The following is a 27,689-nucleotide window of genomic DNA, read 5'->3' as shown; positions in this document are numbered from 1 at the left end:
AGGGGCAGGACATGGCCCTTGCCGCAACATCACCGCCACCACCCGTCACCCACCTGGCACCGAACGGGAAAGCCCCGCTCCAGAGGGTGGCAAAGCCAGGGAGCTCCGCTCCCGCCGGGCCGGGGCGTGTGCCCGGGGAAGGAGACACAGCCAGGTGCGCTCCCCCGGCTGGCCCGGGGCGCGACAGCCACGTGTGCGAGAAGCCGCGCAGCCCCTCTCCCGGGTGGGGGAGCCGAGTCCCGCGGGACAGGCCCCACACACGGCCCCAAGCACGCACGCCCCCGCCCGGCCGTCCCAGCAGAGCCGCCGCCCCCGCTACCCCGGCGGGGATTTTGACCCAGCACCGGCCGGGCGTGCCGGCACCTCCTCCCCGCAGGGTGCGCGGCCGAAGCAGCGCCGCCACCGCCCTCAGGCACCCCCGCGGCGGGGCCGATCCTCGCCCCGGCTCCCCGCGGCCGCCCCGTCCCGCCCCGCCCGCAGGTGTGCCCACCGCGGGCACTGCCCCCTGTTCCCCCACCGCTGCTCGAGTTGGGGAACAAACTTTCCCCGCCGCGCCCCTCCCGGCGCCGTCCCCTCCCCGCGGGGCTGCCCAGCCGCTGCCGGGGCACCCGCCGAGAGCAACTCGCCGCCGCCACTCACCCCTCGGACACGGCGGCGGGAGGCGGCTCCGCTCCCCCACGGCACAGCCCGGCTCCTCCCCGCACCCCCGCTCCCGGCGGCGGCAGCTCCCGCGACGCTACGCTGGCGGACCCACAACTTTCTGTGCGAGCCGCTGCCGTCTCTCCTCCTCCTCCTCCTCCTTCCCCGCCTCGCTCCGCCCCGCCCCTCCCCTCCCGGCCCGGCCCGGCCCTGTGGAGGCCCCTCCCTCTACCCCGGCGCCCCCTTTGTTGGCCGGGCCAGCGCTGCGGGTGAGGGAGGGTTGTCCCGGCCGCAGCCCCTTCTCCGAGCGAGGGGCGGGAGGGGCTGGGCCGGGCGGGGGCAGAGCGGAGGGGAGGGGCCGGGCGGGGCGGGGCGGGGCGAGTCCCGGCCGCGCCCCCGCCCCGAGCCCACGGGCGGTGGCGGGCGCGGCCCCGCTGCTCCCCCGGCACCGCCCGAGGAAGCGCCGGGCCCGGCGGTGGTCACCGCTCAGCTGCTCCGCTGGGGCCTTCCCGGCCGCACCTGTGCGCTCCCGCCTCTCCTTCTGCTCCTTTTCCTCCACAAATCAGCGCGGTCGCGCAGCACCTCGGAGTCTCGCTGCTCCCCGCGGACAGCGAAGTCAGGGAGCGTGACGAAATTTGAGGCACACTTAGGGCAAATATGCACATAACAGCGGGAACCAGCTCTCCTGAAACCGGCCAGGTGCCCGTGCCTCAGCTCACGGGGTCGCTTGGCAGCGATAAGTCCCGGGTGCTTTTCAGCTGGGCAAGAAAGGGACAGTATGGATGAGTAAAAATGACCTGGATGCTGTGTGTCTGTAGTCATTTTTGATGTATGAACGTTAGGAAAATATTTAGCTTGCACTAATTAATTCATTGCAACAATTTGCCATCTGGGAATGAATTTATTCATGTTTGCTCAGGCCAGTAATCTGCACTCACCTGTGCTGTGAGGCTGCTGAACACGTGGCCTGTATTTATCTCAGTAAGCATTAGTCTGAAGTCTCAGCAATATCAGAGAGAAACTGTAGCTGAATAATTCCTCAGTGTTACCTGCCAGGCCTCAGCCATCCAGCCCAGAACGTTTTCAAGGTTAGATGCATTTCCAACACTGAGTACCTCACTGCCTTAATAACAAAGGCCAGCAGTCTGCAGAAAAGGAGGTACAGAATTTATTAGCCAGCAGAAAGGAGGAAGCTCAGGCTTGGCAACATTCTTATTCTGTATCTCCAGGTGAACAGAAATTGGTAGGAATGTGAAATGACAAAGATCTGTCTTCAAAAGTCTTTTACTAGTATATAGCTCGTGGGTTTACAAGGCACTACAGATAACAAGAGTAAACAATGATTGCATACGTTTTAGCCTAACCTAACTTTGATATTTCCCCCAAGGAAAAAAAGAGATACCTCAAAGAAACAAAACATGCTACCTGTAAATTACTGTTATTGTAATTCTAACTGCATTTAACATTTTTTTCCTCAACCTTTGATCTGTGCAGTGCATGTGCAACAGGGACTGGGTCTTTTGTTTCTGTATTGCACAATGGAGGGCCTGGCAGATAGTGTGCTTTTTTGAGGAAGCCCCAAAAGTGAAGATGACTAGTTTGGATCATTCCCTAGATTTCCAGGGTGATTCAGTGTGAAATAGTTAATTCATACTTGATCTGCGTAATCCAAAGTCATTAATGGTTCGTTCTTACTTATTAAAGAATAGTGTGTCAGAAATGTTGTGGTGACTGAAGTTGTGAATCTATTGAGAATTGCAACTCATGGATGACAGACACTATAAAACCACGGATATCAGTGTCTGACTGTAAGGCAGCACTGAGCAGTAGGCTGGATTTGCTGGAAAGGTATTGTCTGTGTTTATGCCTATTTATTTACATTACACTGAGAAACCTGTACTGCAAACATAATGCTTGTGGTTAGAGGAGCACCACTTGTTCCCTGCCTGCTGCCTTGATGCTCTTGACTGAACAGATGGTTTCTCTGTCCCGTCCCATGCATTCCGCCTGCATGCTGGATTTCCAATGTCCAATAATGAAAAATACACCCAAACACTGGAAATCCAGAACCCAGATGTAAAACAGCTGCTTTTCATACAGTTCAAGAGACATATAAATCCGTGGAACCCAGTGCACACTCAAGAGTCAGCACAGATGGAAACTGTCATTTCACTACTGGGTATCCAGCAGCAGTGCAGGGACAGGGATCCCAAAGCACCACATTGCCTTGCCTAATGCAAGGAAATGCTAAGTGGAAGAAAGCCTTTTCTTTTGTAGGCTGCACTGAGGGGATTACTCATTTCACAGAGGTTACCCAAGACCACTATCAGGTAGCAATAACTTTGGTTGCTAAAAGCTGCAGTCAAGCTGATAAGCAGGAGGGGAGAACTGGTATATCCCATTTCAAATCTCTGTGTGTAAAGTCCAAGGTCCCGATTTTTATAATCTTGCTCTGAAAGCACCTACAAATTATTTCTCAAAACCAGACACGGTTCAACCTGATAGTATTTTCTCTCTTTTTTTTTCTGTTTTAGACAGAAGTAGCATCATTATCTTCCTTTGAACTGCAAAGTGCCAACAGAAGGCTAATAGAATAACGAAACTGCACACTATCTTAGGGAAGCAGGAGAATTTTTTTCCTGGCATGTTTCAAACATACCTCTGTCCAGAGCCATCCTTACTCTGCTGCTGATCAAAGCCTGAGCTTTCTGAGCCAGTTGTTCAGACTTTAGGCTTCTCAGTTCAAGGGCTATAATTTTTACATCAGGGTCTTTAGGCACAACTCCATCAGAGAAAAAAAAAAAAACACAGAAAAACCACACTAGCCTTTAATATTCTGTACCTGTGCATGCTTTAGGTCTTTCTAATTTCGTATTCCAGTGATTTGCAGACTTAGAAAATGATAACTAGCACTATTTAAAAAAAAAAGTCTCCACCCAGTTGTATTTCTAAAACCTACATTCATCTACAAATATCTTAGGTACTGCAAACATGGATTGTGTGGCACAACTTACTTTTCTGTATATGCAAAATAAAATAGGAAAATAAAGGAAAAGTCCATTAACTCCTAAATAACGTTACGAAAGACAAATGGAATACAGAAAAAGAAACAGTGGAGAAAGGGGATGAGATGATGTGAGGCCTTTGAACTTTGACCAAAGTAAATAAATACTTTATTCCTTGGTGCATGGAAACAATGCTGTTGTGAGGCTCTGAGCTCATCTTACCCTCTCTTTTCTTTCTCTTTTCTTTTCCTTCTCTTTTCTTTGTTCTTAGTATTTCTGTTTTTAGAATACACTCATAACTGACAGGATTACAATATAACTAGGAATTTTGTGTATCTCATTACCTTGAGATTGACTGCTATAATAATGCACGCGCCCATTCATCAATATTTTGTCATGATTTCAGAAAACCATTCCATATTCAGGAAGACACCAGATACCAAATGGATTGCTTTGTAAGCAAAGCATCTTTATTGCCCCTTTCAGTATAGCCCATCATTGTGTTGCCACTCTCAGTTATCAGATCAGGCAGGCTGTTACTTAGCAAACATTTTTTCCTGCAGAACTTGCATCTGAATTCAAGTAACAGCTCCTTGGTGCTTTGGTGCTGACATACTGCACTAACCAGTTAGTACAACTCCCTTACTATTTTTGTTATTGTTAATCTGAGGAGAAAAATACATAAAAGGACATATTAAATAAACATTCTCTCTTTATACGAAAAGTGACCAAGTTTTTCTAACTCCTTTGGCATTACCTTTGAAAGACTTCAGTACGTCAGGATAACATAGTTAGCTGGTTTCTCATCCTTTCCCTGTAATTTGAATTTGTTAGAGTTATCTTGTTCAACCAAGTATCTGATACTAAAATAGTCAAAATCAGCACAATTTTTAAAGGGGCAGCATTTCCTACTTTTGACTCCTTAGGATGGGATCTTATTTTAATGTTAAATTGGTCATTTTTATTCTGAGGTCAGTTGCCTTTATGTGCAAGCTCCTTCTGAGCTCCTCCAAGAACATCAATATATCTTAAGAAATTCAACACTGTTCTGCTACACCAAGTTAACTATACATTAGGGGTGCAGAGAATGAGGGGGACAGAGTAAGGCAGAGGGCAGCAGGAATCATGATAAAGACACCAGCCCCAGGTGCAAGATGTCCTCTGAGCAAAATGCCCATCACCTGCACTGCCACAGGTCCACCTGGTTTAACCCCAAGAGAAGGCAGTGTATTCCACTTAGTATACTTCCACTTCCATAAGTTGGGATCTGTATCCTCAGTAGATTGTCTCCACTTTATTTTTATCTTATTAGATTCGATATATTCGATATATCGATTACATCAGATTCAAGGGAATATTGTGTGCATAAAATACACTGGAAACTTGTATCTTAAGTTTCAGCAATTTTTTATAGCTTAATTATAAAACCCCAGAAAATTGCACTGTATTAATAGAAACGCTGACATCCCTTTAGCTGCAGTGACATTAATTGGAGCTACCATAATTTATCATCATTCTGAAGAATATAACCTCTAAAAGTACATTAGACTGTATTAATGAACAATTACACTAATCAATTTACCTCCCAACATTACCCTATTAACTGCAGCAGAGGACTGAAAAAAAATCAACAGTAGAAATGCCTGTGCAAGACAGGAACCTTTGACCAATACCTTGAGGCAATCCTCTGCAAGGGCAGGTGTGAGTTCTTAGTCAGTCACTCCTAACACAAGTTGATTTCTCTTTATTTAGTTAGTTTTTCTATGTATTTCTATCACTAATGACTCTTTTTTCAGTGCTGTTCCATTCTCATTTGATTAGCCTGTGCTATTGCCTGTGCTATTGGCATAGGTTTGTTTAGTGGCTGGACACATAAATACCTAATGCTTGTACAACTATAGAATAAGTACAGTTTTTCATCAAGTTTATCAGTCAGGGGTTAAGAAAAGAAAAAGAATTCCTGTGTTAACACAACACAGAAACTTGGGTAACTTGCTTTACTTTAGTAACTTGGTTCACTCTTGCAGTAGGGAAAAAAAGTGCATCTTCCATCATAGGCATATTATATATTAAGAGAAATAATATGATAGTTGGGCAAAGACAATTTCGAAACACTTTAGAAATGAAAGAACTCACCAGTCTTCAAAAATAGTCAGTGGAAAGGACATTTCTTTCTATGTCTTTTTATTTCAAGGGTAGGCAGTGAGAGAAGACACAATTTATTACCAAAATTAAATAGTAGCTCCTTAGTACTCCATGAGTGCTCCCAATACAGAATGACTACAAACCAAATTTGGAGAAATGAAACAAAACAGTTTTTCACAAATTATCATCATTATTTTTTATATGTATCATCATTCAGTTTGGTACCCGACCTGAGCCAGCTTTGGTGCCCAGTAACTCTACACAACACAGCACCTCTCCTGTCCCGAATGACCACCAGAACAGATGGAGACTAAAGTCATGTACTAAATTAATTCATCTGACATTTTGTGGGCATTTTATGGACATTTTTCAGGGGTTGTCCGTAGACTAAGGGAACGATACCTGTGTATTATAGCAAAGAAGGGGAAGGGAGGTGGTGAAAAATAAAGTTGTATTGAATAGTGTGGGACCTGGGCATGATGTAAATGGTATGGAATAAGGGGTGGAATGCGCCAGTTTCAGCTAGGGTAGAGTTAATTTTCTTTGCAGTGGCTAGTATGGGAGTATGTTTTGGATTTGTTCTGAACACAGGGTTGATAACATAGAGATGGTTTTGTTATTGCTGAGCAGGGCTTACACAGAGCAAAAGGTCTTTTCTGCTTTTTGTACTACTACGCTGGCAAAAGGGATAGGAGTTCATGGTAGGCTGGGAGGGGACACAGCCAGGACAGGTGACCCAAACTGACCAAAGGGATATTCCAGACTATATGACATCATGCTCAGTATATAAAGCTGGGGAGAAGAAGGAAGAAGTGGAGAAATGTTGGTAGTGATGGTGTTTGTCTCCCCAAGTCATCATTACATGTGATAGGGCCCTGCTCTCTCCTGGGGAAGGCTGGGCACCTGCCTGCCCATGGGAAGCAGTGAAATAATTCTGTGTTTTGCTTTGCTTGTGTGTGTGGCTTTTGCTTTCCCTGTTAAACTGTCTTTATATCAACCCACGAGTTCTCCAGCTTTTACCATTCCAATTCTCTCCCTGATCCCTCTGATGGGGGAGCAAGCAAGCGGCTGTGTGGGGCTTGGTTGCCAGCCGGAGTTAAACCACGACAACCCCTTAACATGTTCCCTAATTAGAAGCAGAATTTAAGGTTTTACATACAAGACTGCACAAGTATTAATACCATGTCTCTCTGCTGGAAAACACAATTCATTTATGTCTTTACTGGGATAATGGCACTCCCTGGGACACCAAGAACACCAGCAAAAACCTGTGCTATGGATAATGTGTCCCATTTTCCTACCCACAAAATACTTTCTATCCAAGTAAACTCTCCCATAGCCTAAACTTGACAGCCTGTGTCTTTTGCCTCCCTGAATCACACAGGGCACACAAGACTGAGACAGAAGTCAGGCTTGAAATGCTTCAGCATTGATCCCTCCAGCTGCAAGGCTGCTACAGTCCAGAAGCTGTGCAGCAGCACTCTCACTGCCCCAAGCAAACCCTCACACATATGGCTTTCCAACCAGAGGTGGACAGCCTAGGGCCAGGACAAAGCTTGACCAGGTCCTGCCATACCTGCCACTGCAAGCGAGCCCTCGGAGCCTCTAACCCTAACCCCACTCTTAACTCCATATGGGCTTGCCATTAGCCCCCATTTCTGAAACATGTAGTTTTTTTAATATGCTGAATGCTTAAATAACTTTTAACTACTACTACCAAGTGGCTTTTTCTTTACTTGAAATGACAAGGATTTTGGCTTTTAACTAAAATAAATAAAGTCTCTGTGATAACACTAGATTTGAAAATTTACAGGTATGTATATAAATGTTTAATTCTGAGCAAACAAATAGTCCTTTTTAGTCAACAGAATAAATTAGGCAGTAATTTATATAAATTTTTATACCCACCAAAGACTTCTGTTACAAGTTTGTTTTGTGGTGTCTGGTTTTCTTTGGCTATGCCTGTAAAACAGAAGATGTTCTGCAAGCTGTGGCATCTGACAAAGCCCACTTGTACATCCCCATGCTGCCTAGGTAAACTTACTCTGAATCACTTAACATTTTCCCATGCCCTTCATGAAAACTCAGCCTGAATGAGGTCACTTACCACGACACAGTCAAAGCGATTTCAGCTAATCATGTAAATCATATTGATTGAAGTCTCTCGTCCTACTCCAAGTTCCTCCTGGAGTGGACACCAGTGGAGCCGCCCCCAGTGAGGCACAGGACAGAGATCTGCCGTGTCACCTGGCCGCCCCACTCTACATGCCATCATCTGGCTGGCCCTGTGCTGTCTATTGTGAAATATTCCCTTATGAGCAGGAAATCTTGGCTGCTCCATTAGGGCCACCTTCAGTCTGCTTTGCGCAGCCAGGGCCAAGGTTGAGGTCTGAACCTAATGAGCACTGTGGGTTTCACAATGCGAAAAGTACTCTTTTTTTTTTTAAGTCATTGGGAGTGTTGGAAAGGATAAGATTTCCCGAGGCGATGGGGAGCTACAACACCCAGCACACCGATCAGCATTGACAGAGATGAGTTTCACATCTCAAGACAGGCAGGAATGCCATTGGTTCCCTTGCTAGTACGCCTTTCATTCTGGGGCCATGCCTGCTGCCTGACTGCCACAGGAACTATGTGCTTAGTGCAGGGAAAAATGTTTGGCTCAAAGTACACAGTTCTTCAGAGAATAAGAAATTTGCCTGTACCTTAAATTATTTTGCAGCTAGTTAAATAACTGCTGTGCTAGAAGCTCTGCAGGCAGTAATTATTCTTCCATTTTCTTCTACTATGCAGCCCTGAACTGAGCCATGAAAATTGCTTTGAAATCACAGCAGACAAAGAGGAAACTTTTGGACATAATTTATTTTCGGATGTTCCAAACCAAAGCTATCTTCCAAACCAAAAAAGAAGTCCAGCCCTGCCAAGCCCTTAATCACTGAAATGAAGAAAGAGACCACAAAACTGAATGAAAAGAGAGTTGAAGCAATTTTCCTATTCTGAAAAAGATCCTCTTTTGGAGTTACTGTCAAAAGAAAATAATGGAGCAACGAAAACTCTTAATACATCACTGATGTATCTAATCGGAGGTTACTTGCAGAGGCCAAACGTTTGAAATGGGAGCAATGCTGAAGTTTGTCCTTGATGGGAGAGAATTCATATGTGGACTCTGCATTTCAGAAAATAAAGCCCTACTAGCATTTCCAGGGAATTTTCCAACCATGTGAGAGCAAGAGTCTTCTTAAGAGTGTCCTCTATACTTTGCCATTAGAACATAATTGTAACATAACATTCAAGCTCTTATGCTTCAAGTACTTATGGACTGACCTTAAAAACATTTAACAGTTACAGGATGACAGTATTATTTCTAGCACAGAAGTAGCAAAGACCTCACTTTGTCAGGATCAGGTGCCATTGAGCTCAACAGAATGTAAACATAGAGGAACAAAGCCCCTCAACCATACAGCTTATGTCTGGCCCAGGACAGAAGGTATGTTTTAAAACTCCATGAATATGATCTGATAAATGTAACTACTGTTAAAAGGATGAATGTATATTTAAAATACAAAGGTATCCAAGTTCTGGCAAATTCAGAGTTTAAATCTAGTCTGAAATATGATGTTCCACAAGCATGGAAAAAAAAACCCCAACATATAAAATTGTATGATTGGAAAAGCTAGCTGGGAATGAAACAATGTTTGCAAATCCTGTGAAACAGTTGTTATGAAATATAAAATCATCTGTCCTTTGCCTTAAGTAGCTATCACCAGCTAGCAACATTTTGTCAGTATCAAAACAGAAACAGTCCTGACAAAGGATATGAGGAATTAGAGTGCAGTAGAAAACTGGTTTCAGCAAGTATATGTCAGCTAGTGATGCAAATGCTCACAGCAAAGTTTTGCTGAAATTACTAAATACAAGAGCACAGTTGCTGGGAGAGACCCCTGCAGGCTCAACCCGAATCCCCTTCTTCATTGCTGTTTGTTTAAAACATTTGTGTGTAGTAAACTCCCTGAGACATGTTCCTTGGGATCTCTGGCTGGGATTCAGTGAGCACACAGAAATCCCATTTGAGCCAGGGACCCTGTAGTCCCAGGAACCCCTCTGTCCTCCACCTCAATGTGTTTATGCCCTAGCGAAGCACTCAGTCCTTCCTCTCAACCTGCCCTCAGCCAAAGGGGTGGTACTGCCCAGTAGAAATGCTTTTACTCCTGTTTCATCTACCACATTCTCTAACTTCTTCTTAAAAAAATCTTCGAGGTTTTTTTTTTTGCATTTTGAAGTGTGTTCTCCCTGTCGTATGTCCACACAGCACCATTCAGTAGCATTTATTTTCTCAGGAACCACCACAGTTTACTTTTCCACAGAAAGAGCTTTGCTATTTTGAGTGTGGAATGAGATGCATGACTCCTCCTGGAGGTCCCACTCCCAAAAAGAGAGTAAAGCAAAACCTTGGATGTCTCCCAGTGCAGTGCTGAGCCCAAAGGGCTCAAAGAAGAGCCAAAAAGGCTGTTCACCAAAAAGGAACAGCAAACCCTCAATTATATATTCTTAATACAGCAGAGAGAACTCTTAAAATATCATAAGTAAGAGTATTACAGCAGGCTCTGAGATGTATCGTATGAGATGTCTGCAGCCCATCATGCTGACCGGTATTGAGGTAGATGTGCTGCAAGTGACACTGCGTCCAGGACTGCTTGTGGCAAGGTCTGCAGGGAGCAGGAATAGCTTTAAGATGACCAGCTGGTACAGCCAGAAAACCAGGCAAGCTCTGGGCAGACAAATACCTCTTCACATTGTGGCATTTTGCTGTTTCCCTGTGCTCCACTACATACCTCCATTTGTTATTTCTTGTCAGGTAAAATCTTGGGGAAGTTTCAGTCCTATGTTTCAGCAATGCCCAGACCTGAGCTGCCAAAGAATGTGACTCCTACATCCTACAGTTACACCAGGAGTCATGAATAATAACAATACCAAGGATGTGTGTGTCTCTGTTACAGCTGCAGCTCAGTGAGGCTTTTTGTCCCACTTCTTCTTTATACCTCTTTGGATATAAATTGTAACTGCAGCAGGCCAAAAATATAAAACAAACATTTAAAGATCACAATTCTTAACCTCGATGGAACTAAAATATTCTGCCACCTCAAACAATAGGTAACTCATTTGTGAAAATTTATGATTTATTTATAAAGATGCAAAGTGCAAAGCTGCATCAAGAGCTCAGGATGAGAGACTGAATTCAAGCAGTGTGTTACAAAACCCTCCACTGACATCTGCAAAAGATAAAAGTATGTGGTAGAGAGAAAAACACAACTGGAAGAACATCCTGAGCCTTAGAACAAAAGTGGGTAAGGGTTTCTTCAGCCTCTCCTGCCAGAAATAAAACACTTGAACAGCAATTTTTAAAATAGTGGTTGGCCTCATTTGTAACATTATCAAATTCCACAAATCTTCCGAAGGGCCTTCCTCTCTTTCCCCACTCCACATCCTTTTCCCACAAAAGCCAAACCCTGGATTTGTTTTTAGGAATAGTAACCAATAAACAGAGGCACAGTAACACTAGCAACAGAAATGTTACCAAATTTGAATAGGAAAAATGAAGGAAAACAAAACCTTTGCAACAATGCCTGAGGAAGTCTACATATCCTAGGGCTGATCGGAAATTCTGTTAATCTGAGGACTGCTTTTCATCTTTAGGATATACTTTCAAATTCAGCCAAATCTGTCACTAATCATAAATGTATGACTAATTTCTGGGTGCTCTTCTCTATATACATTCAAGATTAACCACTCCAGCATGAAATTTATAACTAAACAACACAAACTTTATTTGTAGAATAATTCATGGGTGGTGAAGTGATTCAGATGCTCTCTGCATTCTTACAGAGCATCGTCTCCAAACACTAACCATACCCAGCTTTGTTTCAGTGCTGAGTTCTGATTTTTTCCTGAGCTTCACTTGGTGCAGTGAGAAGGGAACAATCAGAGAAAGCAGTGTGGATACCTGATTCCCCATCCCCCAGCCTGACAGCAGTAGAAGCATCTCTGACTCCCTCACAGGCAACAGGCGCAGTGGGATGGCACCAGCCTATGCCCAGCCTTCCTAGCTTTGGCCTCAGCCCATTACTACAGTCTTTACCAGAGTTAAGCCTCTACTTTTTCTTCCTTAACAGGAATTTTCCATCAACTGTTTCAGCTGGAAGCCATCCACCTTTCTGCACCAGGAGAGGCAGAAAGTAGTTAGAGAGAGAAAGTAAGGTTTTACATTTCCCAGATACCTCAGTAACTTTGCCAGTCTCCCTCAGCTGTGGGGATGGGGTCTCAGATCCACCAGCCACTTACTCTCCCATCAGAGAGCCAAAGAAGCTGGAGAAGTTGTTCCTGTCGGCATCCATAGTTCTGCTGTCTACAAACTTTCCAGACCTCACAGACTGGAACAAAGAGGCTTTTCACAGAGATCCAGATTGCCTCCAGAGCATGTCCCTTCTTTATTTACAGGAAGGCTCTTAGGTTTAGTCTGGGGAGGTCTGCAGATTGCCAGGAGCTCTGGGGGAAGATTTTTTTCAGAGAATGTATGTTGCAATGCATCCTCAAAAGGGTCTGCCTTCTGATTCATTTAATCTTCCCTGGAAATTAACTTCACCACCCCAGCTCCTTTGACCATGCATGATTTATATTCAGATTATATTTGCCTCTCACACCTTTATGATCCACTTTGCTCTTGAACAGCTCAATTACTTTGGATTTGTAAAGCCAAAGAGAAGACAACTTGCAAGGCCAGGTGGGCACCTAAGTAGGCAGTTCTGTGATAGGGCTGGGCCAGAGAGCGGACTTTCCCTTCTCGCTTTCATGTTCATACTGGGTCTGCTTCTCCAGCACTGCTGTTCAGCTGACTCCAAAGCAGACTGCTTCAGCGTGAAGAGGAGCAGTGTGAGTGTGATGCCAAGGCAAAGAAAGTAAACACATTGCCCCTTTTGGCCATCAGTATATCTACTCCAGCATAAAAAGAGGCATTTCATTTCTACATTTGGGCAGCAAAGTCCCACTTGAAGCTTCAGATACCAACCTGGAGCTGTCAAACACATGGATTTCCAGGACTGAGCGAAGTTCCCTGCCAACAGGGCCATTGCTTCCATCCATCTGGTTGTTGCTGCATACAGGGGGAGAGAAACAGCAATATTATCAGCTGATAAGCTCATATTTATCTTATCTCCCATGCAGTTTTCCCTCTAATTTACAGACTAGGCAGATATTTATTGTTTCTTTGAGCTAGAACAGGCATTCTTCTCTCTGCTTATGTGCATGTAGGCATTGGGGCCAGCTACCCATTGTAGCATGACCTGACCCCACTTTTACAGATTTTCCATAGAAAAATAAGTGCAATCAGGCTCTCCAAGAGGTATAGGTATCAAATAAGTGAGATAGCACTGCATCCATGTCACCTACCTCCATTAACCACATCTGGCATACATAAGGACAGCACTCTATTAAAGCAAAAGCAATAATGGAGTATTTAGGGCATGGAGCATATAAAGGTATTTGTAATTTTAATGTCAGTGGGATGGTCTAATGATAGAAATGGAGCAGGATTTGAACTAGACTTTACTATACTTTACTTTTACTAGTAGACAAGTTTTCAGGCAGAAAAGAATCAGGAAGCAGCTGCTTTTATGACAGAACAGCATCTGGTACAAAATGCTAGCAGCAGCAGTATGGAAATTAGGTGAAAAAGCATCATGGAAGAAATTATCCAAAAATTATCATAACATTAAAAAATCCTGCATTATTATGACAGGATAACTTGAGATACTTCTGGAATTTTGTGATCCACACACATGCATGATGAAATTGATACTTTTTTAAAACAGTCCTGCTATCATGCTAGGATGAATTGCTAGGATGTTTTCTAGTTTAAAAATATAGTGGAGCTAGAACAAACTGTAGCACTAAGATTTCATTTCAGTGAAATTGTCATTAATGTTTCACCTAATGTAAGCCAATCTTCTCCTTCACCTAGGAAAATATATCCTTTCACACTGTGTATTTTATTTGATTTCACTACCAGAATTCTATACCACCTGCTCAGAGCAAATCAGCGATGCCTTTCTTTAGTACAATAGACGAAAATACCTGACTTAAAAATGACATGATTGTATTTTTGTTAAGAGTAAACTAAAGGAAGTTAAATACTAACTTGGTTGAAAGAAATACCTTCAAATCAGAGGGACAGTAACAAATAGTTCCATTGCTTATCGCAGTCATGGATTAGAAGTCACACTCACACTGAGGTTAGTTTGGGTGGGACAGCATTACAAGTGTTTGAGCCATGAGAACAGCATTCTTCATACAGTTGTTTTAGCTAATACAGTGGGTGGGATTCCCAGAGGAAACTATCAAGTACCATTACCATATGTTAAAATAACTTCAGTTTTAAAGCCCCCAAAGCTATAAGCATTGATGGGACTACCTAAAGAACTGAAGTGCTCAGAAAACAATTGTTTCAGTGGCAAAATCTTCACAACAGGCATCAAATGCTCATATAATCAATACAAAAATAAGTGCAAAAGGTTTTATAACAAGTAGAAATCAAAAACTAAGATATGTTGGTGAATACAACCAACCACCATGCAAGTTACATTACAGCTCCACTGAGATATCAGTTTTCCAGTATTCCTCCCTACTTATCTTTAGAGATTGGACATTTTATGTTTTTACCTAGAAATGCCAAATCCCTTAAAATACCAGACCTTTATTCTCTCTGACCCAAAGCAACAGTAAGAGAACTTAAAAACTTAACAGCTAAACTAGCCATTATTCATTAGCCATGACACTCTTGCATTAACCAATGTATAAATCAGCAGTTGTAAACGATTCAAAAAATTGAGCAACAGTGAGACTTGATTTGAGAGCAGAATCATACAGAATCAAGTTTTTTCCAAAGGTGGCAAATTAAATTCCTATTAAAAAAAAAAAAAAAAGAAAGAAAAAAAAGCAAGGAAGTTGTGGTTTAGAGCATCTCTATCAATTAGTAATTATGAGGTTAAACACAGTGCTGTGCCTCTGTATTTCAAATGTCACTCATGGATATTATTTAGTCTAATCCTCTAGATTTTCTTGAGAAAATTTCCCTGCAAGTACAGTATTTGGTTAAGTTGGAGAGTATATGCAAAAACATCACTTGATCTTGTCAGCTTTGGCACATATGCTTGGCATTGTCTGTGACAATTAGACATAGGAGAACTGGATACACGTAGGCGTCACATGTCACAACACCACTCCTCCTGCAAGCACTTGCTTCGTTGATTGCCCATGCCACCTGCTTCAGACTGCAGGGAAGGCAAACCTCCTTCACTGCTCTCTACTTGGCAAGGTATTTCAGGATCATGGCCAGGGCTGTGCTGAAGAAACTGCAGGCATGGGGCATTGTAAAGTGTAGGATCAAAGGAACCACGATGCCTCGATCTGAAGGCAGAGAGGAGGAGTCTGGTAGTCAGCAATCTTTAAGCTGCTGGTCATCTTCTAGAAGCCACCAAGACTCAGTGAGTGAGATGATTTTCCATATGATAAAGGGAGGGCTACATGCCAGGAACAGACATTCCTCTGGGAAAACAGTAGATTGGAAAACCTGGGAAAGCTATATTTAAATGCAAACTGATAGGGCTCAGAGCCTGGGTGAACAAGAAACAACATCCACGAGTCACAAGAGAAAACGGACAACCTCCCATAAATATTTTCACTTTTAGTTGAGTCTGACTGGTTTGTTGTAGCCCTCAGGCTGCTCTCTGGCTGTGCCTAAGGCAGGACATGCCTCAAGCTCTGCACAATTCCCAGACTTTGTGTCAATAGTCTTTACATACAGGCAACCTTCAGATCCCCTGACACGTGACCATGCAACCCTATATCATAGGTGATGTCAGTATTCCCTTCCCACACTCTGCTACTTTCTCTTGTGAAGTAACTAAAAAACATAAACATTTTAGTAAGGCAAGAAGGTTGTCAGTGCTTTCTGCTCATGACCAGACTGCCTGCCTATAACATGCCCCTCACACCCCTGCTTTTTGGGGCAGCCCAGACTGACCATGAAACTGATGGACTGTCAGAAGCCCCTTTAAATTCCTGTCCATCTGCTTCCTACACCTGAGGACTTCCACCAGCCAGGGCAAAAAATGAGCAGATCAACATAACAGAAATGAATGCAAGCCATGCCAATGAAAACACCATTTAAATGGGTGAATTTGGTGAGAGCAGGATCCTAGAAAAAAAAATTAAGAACTAATACAAAGCCCACTAGGGTTTTAATTGTAACTATCCCACTAGCCTGCCCCAGACACAGTAGCTAAACCATGGCATTTGTTTCCTGATGCAAGTTCCTGATAGAAATACACTTCTGTGACCTAACAGATTAAGAGGGGAATGATTCAGTAATTGATCCATACAGAGGTGTAAGTCCTACAGTACACAGTCCCTTCACCCAGCCTGCCCACCTCTGCTCAGTTCTGCTCTTTGCTCAGCTCTGCCCCACTTCTTATATAGCAATTGGTTGCACCTGTGGAGAAGGTTGCATTGCTGGTGGTAACCCCCTTCATTTCCTTTTAAAAACTGCCTCCATACCTAGAGACTAAAACTAGTGTTTAGTACAAGGTATCAGGAAGGATACATCAAACCCTCGAAACTGAAAGAAAGCAATGGGGAAGAGAAGGATCCTCTCTCAGAAGTGATGTAGTACACAGATTTGTTTGCCCACTCAGAGCCTGACCCTTCTCACCCTTGCCTAGGCTGCATCAATCCCCATTTACCCCTGGAAGGGCATTTACCCCACACTGTGCCCAAGGAACTAAACTCCCTCTGCAATTCCTAGGTGTACACAGCATGGTACAAGAACAGGGGGTGAAAAGGGCTGTGATGCTCCTTAGAAGGATCCAGTCCAGGATGAGTGGCTTGCAGAAGTACAACCCAGCCCCTGTAGTCCAGTGGGGCCATTGCAGGCCCTATGGCAATAGGGTGGGGTCCTGGTTGCTCCTCCCCAGGCTCTGGCAGCAGTGTTGTTTCACTGCCCCTCCACAGCCAGCCCTGACTGTGAGGCTGGGTGCAGACCAGGGTCCTCCAGGCTCATTTTGATTTGCAATAGCCACTTATAAAATGGACACTGTCACTTTGCAAAACACAGAAGAAGCCAACAAAGAATATTATTTCACTCCTAAAGTAGTTTATCATAAATAAGGTTGTCAAACTCGATCTACAGTCCATCTGTGTAATTGAGGAATACAAGTTTCAGCTATTATTAAATTTAAGGTCAGTCATCTCACTATACAGCAACTGTTTAGGCAGTAAGATTACACCTGATGAGAAGCATTCCTTTTAGAAAGTTTTTTTTTGTTACTGGTAAAATTCATCTTCGGGTGGATCTCTTTCAAATCCACTTAATAATATTTGTCCTGGAAATACACAAGGTATTCCCCAAATATCTGTACAAGAATTTTTTATCCCTGAGCCTTTTATCAAATAAAGGCTTAGATACAGAATGCAGCAGCTACCTGAAGCATTACACATTTTTTGTAAAATGTATTTAAAAAGGATTCAAGTGTTTTTCCAAAATAAATCATCCAGTTCAACCTTGTGATATCAACCTTAATGCAAACTGCACCTTTATTTTCCAAACAGTCAAGAGTTAATAGTCATATTTAATTTATCAATTACATAAAGTTATGGCCAGGCTAGTTTTTGCAGCTCTAATATTCCCCCAAAGAATACTCTGTGATTTAAATCATTTGGTGCCATGGGAGAAGGGCTTTTCAAAGAGTTTACAACCTACGTTCTCTTCTTCTGCAGAAGCTAATTGCCTATGCATAATTTAATTTTATCCATATAGATTTACGTCCTTTTTCTTCACTTAATATTCAGATGACTCTTACCACTTTCTTGTGAGATGGGAAAAATACTGTAGTCCTGCCCTTGCACTTCAAGCCCTGCAGTACCCTGTACTCTTTACTGCACTTAACGGTATTTTTGCCTGAATGTCTTGTATTTTCGATTTCATTTTGCACTAGTCTGAAGATCAATAAAGGGAGGTGACTCCAAGACACAGTAATTTTAAGTACATAACTATTGTGCAGATGCTACAACTTTAATTATCCAAGCAGGCTTATGAACCTGTCCAAACAAAACATGATAAACAAGCTGCTTACACAGTGGCAGCAACAGGATCAAGATCAATTAATTTATGTCCATAAACATTGGTTGCAGCAGCAGAACTAATTGGGTATATCCTCAGAAGTGTATCCCATACAGATACCTTGCTGAGGGAAGTCAGCTACCTTCTTAAGAATTAACTGTGTTACATTGCCTTGCATGGATTTTCACACAGATGAAAGATAAGTCTTCAAATTGTTTTCTCTGATTCCTTTTTTCTTTTTTTTGGCTGAACATATATAATGCACTAAAAAATAAGATTAAAAAATACAGTAGTTTTTTGTAGCTAAATGTTTACAATCGCCCAAGTAATGACCTATGGACCAGAGCAGGTCTCCGTAAATACAGATGTGGTCTGGGATGGTGATTCAGAAAGATGGTACCTGAGATACTGGTTAACAGATAAATAGCATTTAGCAGCTTCTTGGTCAGTTCCAACATCTCTATCCAGAGATACCATCTCAGAGGTTTTGCCTGCAAAGGAAGTGCAATTGCTTTAATTATGCTGGAAAATATTTACTACCTGGGAAGCAGTCATGCCAAGACTGTAAACGACTAACACTATATAAAAGGAAATAATGTACAATGCAAAGTAAACATCTCCCAGTTTGACAGTTAAGACTACCTTGGTAAAATAACTTTTGTTAAAAATATAAAATGTTCTGAGAGAGTTAATGCTACAGTCTAAGCCCATTCCTGAATATGGAGACAAGTCTGCTAAGGACTTCCATATCAATACAAGGCATAGCCTTTAATTCTGCCTATAAAGGACCCACAGAGGCTCCATTTGGGGGCTGTGGGTACCAGGGTGCACTTGAAGGTCTCCTGACACATTCTCTGCAGAGCTCAGCCTAAAACAGGAGCACTCCGAAAATCTACTTAAGCCCCTCTTGGAGGCAACTTACCAAGAAAAGCAAGAGAAACAGGCATAGAAAAAGAATCTCAAACCACAACTTCTGGTTTTAGAGCATTTTAATTACAGTTCCAAATCCCACCCCATTCTTATCTCATATACTCATCCATTTCGTAACTTGCTCGAGTTTGTCAATATTTCAGCTGGACACAGTCACCCTACCTGCTTCGTCATAGAGTTCTTTTTTCTTGTGTTGATGGCTGACCTCTCTCCTAACAACAACTTCAAACAGAGCAGAAACTTTCTCTCACCCATGATGTCTCTCTGTACTCTCTATTAGGAGGCACTAACTGCTTCCTTCCCTTAAAGTAATCTAACTTATGCATTCATACCATGAAATTTTTTTATTATCCTACTCAATAATTCTTTTTTGTAGAAAAATATTTTGTTCAAAGGCACTGGGCGGGCAGAGACATCACAAACACTGGATCCAGTTGCTTTCAGTATTTCTTCTTTACTAATGTGTCAAATCACTTTTGGGGCAGGTCACCCGAATGAATGCAGCACAACAGGTTAGGCATGTCTCAGTCTGTTTTCAGTCACAGAACACTACAGGATTTGTTAACTGGCATAGATATAGACTGCACTGTCATAGTGCTATCGAAACACAGATTGTGGAAACCATGGCTATTAAGCTAGCTAAATAAACATTAAAACTACATGTAGCCAAAGAGTCAGCTATTCTCACAGCAAATAATACTGCAAAACAAACAAACAAACAAAATCCAAAATATTATGATAAAAGATAGAAGTCATAATAATTAAATACATCAATTATTTCTGTTCTGGTATAGTAACAAAAGGATTTGGAAAGCTTTACAGAAATGGGATTTCTGAACTATGCTGATGCTTTGCAATTCCTCATTCAGAGGCAACCTCTGTATCAGGCATGAGGAGTAATTAGCCACAGTACTGGATGAAGGTGAGTGCTATCAGTTGCAATACCTCCTCTCAGCTCAACAGATGGATGTCATTGGATGGATGTCTGGGAGCTATAGCTCCCAGACCATTTTAAAGAAAAGCTTGGATCAACTTACAGTAGTCTAACCTGCAGAAAACACTTATTTTTAAGACATTAAAAACCCCCAATTTTTTACTTGTGAGGGTGGTCAAACACTGGCATGGGTTGCCCAGAGTCTTCACCCTTGGAGATATTCAAAACTCATGAGTGCTCAGGCTGACCCTCCTCTGAGCTGGGAGGTCGACTAGATGATCTTCAGGGGGGCCTTTCAGCCTCTTCCATTCTGTGATAAATAAAACCAGTTAGTGGATCTATATTGCCTATATCAGGGAGCCCAAAACTTCTCTCCAATTCCACATTTCTTATAATGAGATAATCTAAGAGATGAACTCTAGATCCAAGGGACATGAAAATTATTGGTTTGTGACATATTCATGGCTAGGCTTCGCGAATGAAGATTTGAGAGGGGCTCTGCCCACGCTTGCTCCAAGCACGCTGATGGTTAAAAAGGCCAATGCGAGATAGACAAGTCCGGTTGCAGAAGGCACAGCAGAAAGACTCCCCAGGTGATATCGACGAGACGCGATTCTTTCTGCATTGTCTTTTCTCCTCGAGAGTGATCCTGCGTGTGTTCTCAAAAGCAGCAGCAGCGTTAGAGATGGTGTGTCTCCAGGCCTCCCGATTGGAGGCCAGAGTAGACCAATGGTGATGATCAGTGACATATTACTTGACAATCAAAGACTGAGCGACACAAGAGGTAAACAGTAGGAATGTGCAGAACAGCCAGCGCTGGGGAAAGGCATTATCTCTGCCTCTTTCAGCAGCAGCTAAGCATTAGACCAGCTGAATCTGTTTCTTGGTATGCACATAAAAAGCAAAAGATGGGAGTGTGAGAGAAAATAACTACAGAGATATAAGACAGGACAAGTGAAAACAAAATACATGTGCTCATCAATCATTGAACGTGGATTAGCTGTAAAACAACACTCATAAATGCAGTCCATACTTCCTAACAGGGATTCCACTCTCATATGAAAAGATTTGGAACACATGATGAAATAGCAAGAGACGGGTGTCACAAATCTATTAAGTCACGTGGTCAGCGAGTGATCTCTTGCCAAGAATTGCACGAACCACTTCAACAAATACTTAAAAATGAAGCAGATGAGGTCTGAAGGAAAGATCTTGTAACACTTCCAAGCCAGAAAGAAGGTCAGAGTTCAGCAGATGACGAAAGAGAAGGAGCAACCAAGGAAAATTAAAGAATCTGGAAAATACACTCTCAAAATCATTAAGGGAAAGAAGGCACTTTTGTTGCTGCACTTTTAAGAAAACCATTTTCAGAAGAGTGTGCACATTTTCTGTAGTCTTCAGACCCAAGCTCTTCCCTGTCAGGAAGAAAGAATTCATTCAGGTAAATTAAAGTCTACCAAAAATATCCCAGAAAATGCCTGCTAGCATACTTTAAGCCCAATGCCCTAAGATCCCAGAAATCTTAGCATCAATATTCTGCATTATACTGCCTTCATTTTAGGGCATTCAGGGCCCCTCATTTAGTAGAGAGTCTGGTAAACCTTGCTGCTGTAGTGTAAATTATGACTTGTATGTTCTATCCCTCTGAAAGAGGCTGCTGCCACCACAGCTAAGCCAGCACAAGGGAGAATGTTTGCAGATTGGAGGTGATCTAGTGCATAGCCAGTCTTTTGACACTTTAGGTAATATCCTTCAGTAATAATGCTGTGCTGATGTAAAATGTTACCACCTGTATATATTCCTCCTGATGAAAGAAACTGGGAAACAGGAACACGTGTCCACAGCTCTTCACTCCAGCGCAAAGCTACTGCCCTTTGCTCTGCCAGCGAAGGTGGCTTTGAGCTAAAACAACAGACAATAACTGGAGTAGCTGAGTGGGCACCTGGTCTCTTCTGATAGCTATGTCAGACCATCCTACTCTGGGTAATGCTGGGCATGATGGTGATTTAAATGATCGTGACTTGAAGGGCTCATCTGTCAGTCATAAGAGTAAAGCTACCTCCATCTGCACTAATTGAAGGGCTTTGTTCTGCAGTAAGTGATATGTAGGCCCTTGTTCTGTCCTATCAACAGCGCAGTCAGGATGGTTGAGCTCCCTGTACTACCACAACTCAAACCCCCAGAGCTTGCTGCTTGGACTGAACCAACCTAGCAGAAAATCTCTTCATTTTCCTTATCAAAACCGAGAAAAATAATTAAGCAATAAAACAGTGCAAGGATCTGCTTGGGAGTGTGTATTGTAATACCCTGGAGAAGGAGGCAGAATTAGCTAACACTGCTAATGACACTTGGTTGCTTTGGCTATCAAGTCCAACAGAAATGATTCCAAGAATCTGTAGGTAAGATCGAAGGCAGTCAGCAGATGAACAGCCCAGCACTTGTTGAAAATGAACCTATGCAAACACATGCATAAACACTGACACAACTGTCTACACTAAATAGTGGTAATTTTTGAACAAGCATCCTGAGAACAAAATCCAGAAAATAGAGTCTACCCCTCTTATTTACCACAAAAGTCCCAAAATGAGAACAAGTCAAGAATTACCAAGTACTTAACATGCAGTTAATTCTGCTAATATAAGAGACTAATCCTATTTGATATACTTTAAATTAGACTGCTGTGAAAATCAGAGGGTTTACTGATCATCCTACATACATTATGTAATAGATTAAGAACTTTGCAGCTCTTTTTACATATTTTTCCTCAATATGAGATCCTGGTCACTGGGAATGATGGAAAATGATTTAACTCAAGTAACAACTCACACACTTCCATCACACACTAAAATGTAACTGAAAAAAAACCAACTCGAGATGCTGAAAGTTTTTAAAAAGGATTAAACTAATTTGAAATATCATCTAAATAATATTTCACCAATAGTTTGCCTTCTTCTTGATTTGATCCCCTTCTGTTTATGAAGTGAGACAGAATTTTGAGTTAAACTATGGCTTGCTGTTTTCCTATAAGACTCCCACATTGTTCAGCACACACTATGCAGTGCTTCCTGGCTAATCAGTTATTCAATCAGTTGTTCAGTAATCAATACTTTACAGGGTATTCACAGCTCAAAGTGTGGCTCTGTGCCTTGTCTATTTCATGTTATTTTCTGGATTCACTCATGGGATGTCTAACATGACCCAATTATCTAAGCAGCCCATCTGAAATCTTCAGAAACAAGAAAGAATTTACTTCATAGCAGCCCATTTTGCAAATGGTGTATTTTTATTACCTCTATTTTATACAACAGGAAATTGAGGCATGGAAAGATTAACACCAAGTATCTCCAATAACTTCTCCTTGAAGTTATTCTGACTGCTCAGAGACAAGTAATACAATTCTTTTCAGAGACTGCTTAAAGTATAGGTGACACATTGATTTCACCTGTGCTTGCAAAAGCTCTGCATTTCTGCAAATCAGACTGAGGTACTCAAGGCGGAGACCATGAAATAAGGAACATGAAAACAAATGATGGCTTATGAAAAATCTATTTTAACTGTCCGGCTTCTCATCAAACAGGATATATGCAGAGGCAAGAAAAACAGTCCTGGTTCATCAGGGTAGCATTCAACTGTCAGCATATGAATCTCCTTTCTTTTTTATTCTAGTTTCTAGTATTAGTCACTATACTTTTTCCATTTTCCTCAACAAACAAGGCAAGGATGCTTTTTAGAAAAACAACTCATCCACAGAACGGAGTCCAGTGGAAAGCAATATTGTTTGAACTAAAGGCCAGAGTACAACAAGTGCATGTAAGAATGTCACATTGCAAGGGCAACCACCAATAATTCATGAGGGTTTAACAAGGAAGCTAGTAAAACCTAAGAAAAATACTTGCTCAATAAAGTAAAAGTCTTGAAATCATGGTCAGCTCCAGAATTAAAACACAATACATCACCCTGCCACTTTACCTAAAATAGAAACAAATAACCCCAACAGATTAACCTTTCCTTTATGGAGAAGCATAGGAAGGGGTTGGGACATCCTTGTTGCAGGTAGATTTTATGAGTATTTCTTCAGAGCAGAAAAGGTTCAAAAAAAATCTTCCATTCCATTCCAGATCAGCATGTGCTCTAACAAGCTGTTATAAGAAGCAGGAAACACACAGGTTCACCAGAGGACCGAGCAAAGTTCTCTGCAAAACAAGTCTCTTAAGGAAAGGGCTGTGCCTGTAACAGAAACAATTTTAACCAAGAAATCCAGTTTTCTGTATTTCCTTATCCTAAACACTGCCTTCTTTTTCTGTTCAGTGATTACTGTTCTTGTAAGAACTGTGATTATTTTTACTGTTTTTCTTTCTCACAGTTCAGAATAGCCACCACTAATTCATCCTGTAACTGACACATAGCTGGGACCAACTTTTCATCAAGATCAGCACTGCATCCACAAAATCTACATGAACACTTATTGTATGTACAAACATGTTCATAGAGAAGCACAGAAGCAAAACTACACAATTTATATGCAAAGATGTGGGTTTCCAAGCGCAGCATTTTACCATTGGATTACAGGTAAAATGTAGCTTCAAACATGCACCCACTTTTAACTAATTTGTACCTTAATGAAGAATAGCAATGAATGTTTACTTCATAAAATATCTGAACCTAGCAGTACTGCTTTCTAACGAACAGTTCTAGAAAGTGTGGTATGTTTTGCATTTACAATTTAACTGTGGTAACACTCAAAAAAGACAACACAGGTACTTGCATTTCCTAGAAATTCACCACAGACTCCACTTCTCTCCATAATTCCCTCTTGACTATCATATTTTATACCATGCCCACATTTATCATGCCAGATCATTTTATGCAGCATGTAATAAAATATCCTGACATATTTCACCTTCTATTTCATAGAAGGCCCACCAGGAGTTATGTCTTTTGTGTTTATCCTTTAATTAGTTGGTATAATTACAGGTTATATTTGAACTAAAAATTTAGAATAATTTTTCAGCTCAAATTATTTGGAACAGGGTAGCTAAGAAAACTATATTTACCTGTATGAGAATTTGACCAGGATGCTCTGACAAATACTGATATTTAAAAATGTGTCAGTCTTGATTTGTACTTCCCTCACTTTTGATGTATTAAAGGCAATGATATTACCCTGTTAAAAACAAGAAAACCAAAAACACAATCCCAAACAACAAAGCCATTCTCCAGTAAATTAAACACTACAACATGTGCAACAACTGCTCCATCTGTCCGGCCAAAGAAAACTAAACCAGGATGTGAGGCTGAAAATCCTGCACATGTATTCTGCTTAACCTTTAGCATAACCCATGTCAGAGTTTAGGGCACAGCCAGCACTTCTGCACCAGGCTTCTTCCCGCCACCCTCTGGGATCGGCCAAGGAGACCTCAGCAGGCTCGACACCTGTGGATGTTCTGCACTCCAGTGCGTGCGGCATTTACCCTCATTTTCACATCATAAAAGCACTCCAACAGGTTGACATGGACCCTTCGAAGGGATTGGAAATGGGAAAAAAAAATCTACACTAAAAACCCCCCTAAATGATGCTGTAGAGCAGCAAGTCATGATCCAGGGGCAACAAAGCTGGAGGTGCCTGTCACTGCCACTCGAGGCTCCACCACCGAGGCCCAGGCCGAGTGGCTTGCGAAATATACATACAGAAATAAACTTATGTGTATACACATTTATATATGTGTATACATATGTATATGTATGTATACATGCATATGTGTGTGTATACATGAATCTATACACGTGCATATGCATATATACGTGTATTTAATATATATGTACAGATATATAATATATACGTGCGTGTACGTGTATATATATACCCACATATGCATATGTGTGTATGCAAACTCCGTTAAAAAATGATATTTAAAAGGGCTTTAGAGCTGAATCAGCGGTGGCTGCCCGAGCCCCCAGCGGCGCCGCAGCACTGCCCCCGGCTCGCAGTGCCCCCTGCGGCCGCCCAGCGCCGGGACACCCGCACGGGCTGCCGGGCACCGCCGCCCGCCCGCTCCGGCGCCGCTCCCCGCCCCTCGGCCACCTCCCGCCGCTTCCCGGCGGCCCCCGGCTCCCTCCGGCCGCGCCTCTGCCGGGACATCGCGCCCTGCGCGGCAGCGGAGACGGGGCCGGCTCCCGATAAAAAAACGTCAGTTACCAGGAGTGGGGTTCGAACCCACGCGGACATGCGTCCATTGGATCTTAAGTCCAACGCCTTAACCACTCGGCCATCCTGGTGCAGATACCGGGATCGCTCCCAGCCGCTCCTACATCCATGGCCGCGCTCCCGCCCGCCCCCTGGGCCCCTCTCGACCCTCGGGGGCGCCCCCTTCCCCTCCGCGCCCCTTCCCCCGCCTTTATTCCCAGCGCGGAGCGCACGGGGCGGCGCGCGCGGGCGGCCTCTCCCGGCGGCAGCGGGAGCAGGGCGGGCAGGGCCCGGCGGGGAGCGCTGCCCCGCCACTGAGCTCTGCTAGGGCCGCGCTGGCCCGGGCCGGGCCTTCCCCCGCCGCTTTCGCTCCGACGGGCGCCTGGCCCGGAGCGGAAGGGGGAGGCGGGGGAGGTGCGCGGAGCTGGCACGGGCCCGCCCCTGAGGGGAGAGCGGGGCGGGCGGCGCTGGGCCGGGGCGGCGAGGTGCGAGGGTTGCGGGCACTGCGGGTCCGGGCACTGCGGGCTCGGTCCTCCTCGGAGTAGGGAGGGAGGGCCGTGGTGCCGGTGTGGCTCCTCGGCGGCGTGAGAGGGCTGCGGAGAGGTTGCGCCCATAAAGCACCGGCACTTTATTACTCCCATGCAAGTGTTTCCTGGAATGTATCCTTGCTCGTAAAAGGAAGGAGAACCAAAACCACTAAAGTCCAAAGGTATTACTTACGCTTATTTAGGAGAAAAGTATTGCAGGGGAAAGATTTTTTTTTTTTTTGGCGGTCGCCACTGAATGCCGGGCCTACGGAAGCACCTATCGTAGTATCCCCGGTTAGTGCCTGCCCTGAGACCTTCCCCTTCTTCCCTGTGTCAGATGGGGAATGGGAAAGTGTTCCTTCGCCTGTCTTCCCCCTGGCACAGGGTCCCACTCTTGCTCTCTGTGCTGTTTTGTAGTGGAGAAAACGAACATCCTTTATCCCACCAAACTTTGCCACCTGTTAGCCTGCCCCTGAAGTATAAAGAACATATTCCATACAGCACAGGCTGAGGACACTGGACTGTGCCAGCCTCCAGCAGACAAGGAGGCATGCAGAGACCGTCTGCTTCTCCGTGAGCAGAACAGGCACACACCCCCTGCTCGGTTGTTGGACACCCTGGTTGCCCACACCCCTCTGTCAGGGGTCTGGGCCTCCAATTTGCAGGTGCCTGAACCCTTAGGCTGTGAGTGCTCAGAGACCTGCAGTATGCTAGGCATGGTTGTGAGGGAAAATGTCTCTCACGTACCATACAGGTGAATCATTTTACATACTTTGTACATTAATTTACATTTAATATACGTGAAGAACAGACGTGAAACTCATGCCTTTATCCTTCATTTTAATTTACATACTTGGGGCCCGTGAATGAAAGAACAGCTCTTCAATTGGAACTTGCCATGCTGTATCATTTGCTTGAAATGGACATCACGCCACAGCTGGCTTTGCTCTCCATTCAGTAGGGTTGTGCCTTTCAGCAAAGTATTGAGTAAAGAAATACCACCAGTTAGGTTTTCCCCTTCTCTATTCACATTTAACACTATTTCTAAGAAACACAGTTAAATGTTAATTTTTCCTGTCAAGGCCTTGTGCCCTGACAATGTATGTGCTGTAAGGTAAGGTGTGATGGTGAAGCTGTCTTCTGTTGGCTGTTACTT

The 27,689-nt window shown here is 43.4% G+C and overlaps 1 protein-coding gene, 1 long non-coding RNA gene and 1 other non-coding gene across 4 annotated transcripts in view; all 3 read right to left on the bottom strand.

Moving 5' to 3' along the window:
- Positions 1-18,604, bottom strand: part of UTRN (utrophin) — a 389,435-nt gene extending 370,831 nt beyond the window's left edge. Inside the window, exons 1-2 of one of the 2 annotated variants that reach the window (XM_050314411.1) lie at positions 18,359-18,604; positions 12,853-12,936 (exon numbers count right to left, since the gene is read on the bottom strand). The gene's annotated coding sequence lies outside the window, so the exon portion shown is untranslated. Of the gene's footprint in view, positions 1-639; positions 786-12,852; positions 12,937-18,358 lie in introns of those variants that run through there. The other variant, XM_050314404.1, reaches the window with a different exon arrangement.
- A 713-nt stretch (positions 18,605-19,317) lies between these two features.
- On the bottom strand, positions 19,318-26,126 carry LOC126640650 (uncharacterized). The gene is made up of 2 exons (XR_007629106.1): positions 26,019-26,126; positions 19,318-24,986 (listed from the first exon to the last, which is right to left on the bottom strand). It is a non-coding gene; the product is annotated as an uncharacterized LOC126640650 (long non-coding RNA).
- TRNAL-UAA (transfer RNA leucine (anticodon UAA)) lies at positions 26,016-26,098 on the bottom strand. Its single transcript has one exon. It is a non-coding gene; the product is annotated as a tRNA-Leu (tRNA).
- Positions 26,127-27,689: the final 1,563 nt, after the last annotated feature.

This window comes from Myiozetetes cayanensis, unplaced genomic scaffold (genome assembly GCF_022539395.1).
Source record: "Myiozetetes cayanensis isolate MyiCay16 unplaced genomic scaffold, myiCay2020 scf2-11, whole genome shotgun sequence".
NCBI lineage: Eukaryota > Metazoa > Chordata > Aves > Passeriformes > Tyrannidae > Myiozetetes > Myiozetetes cayanensis.
This window is presented reverse-complemented; position numbering and strand designations above follow the sequence as displayed.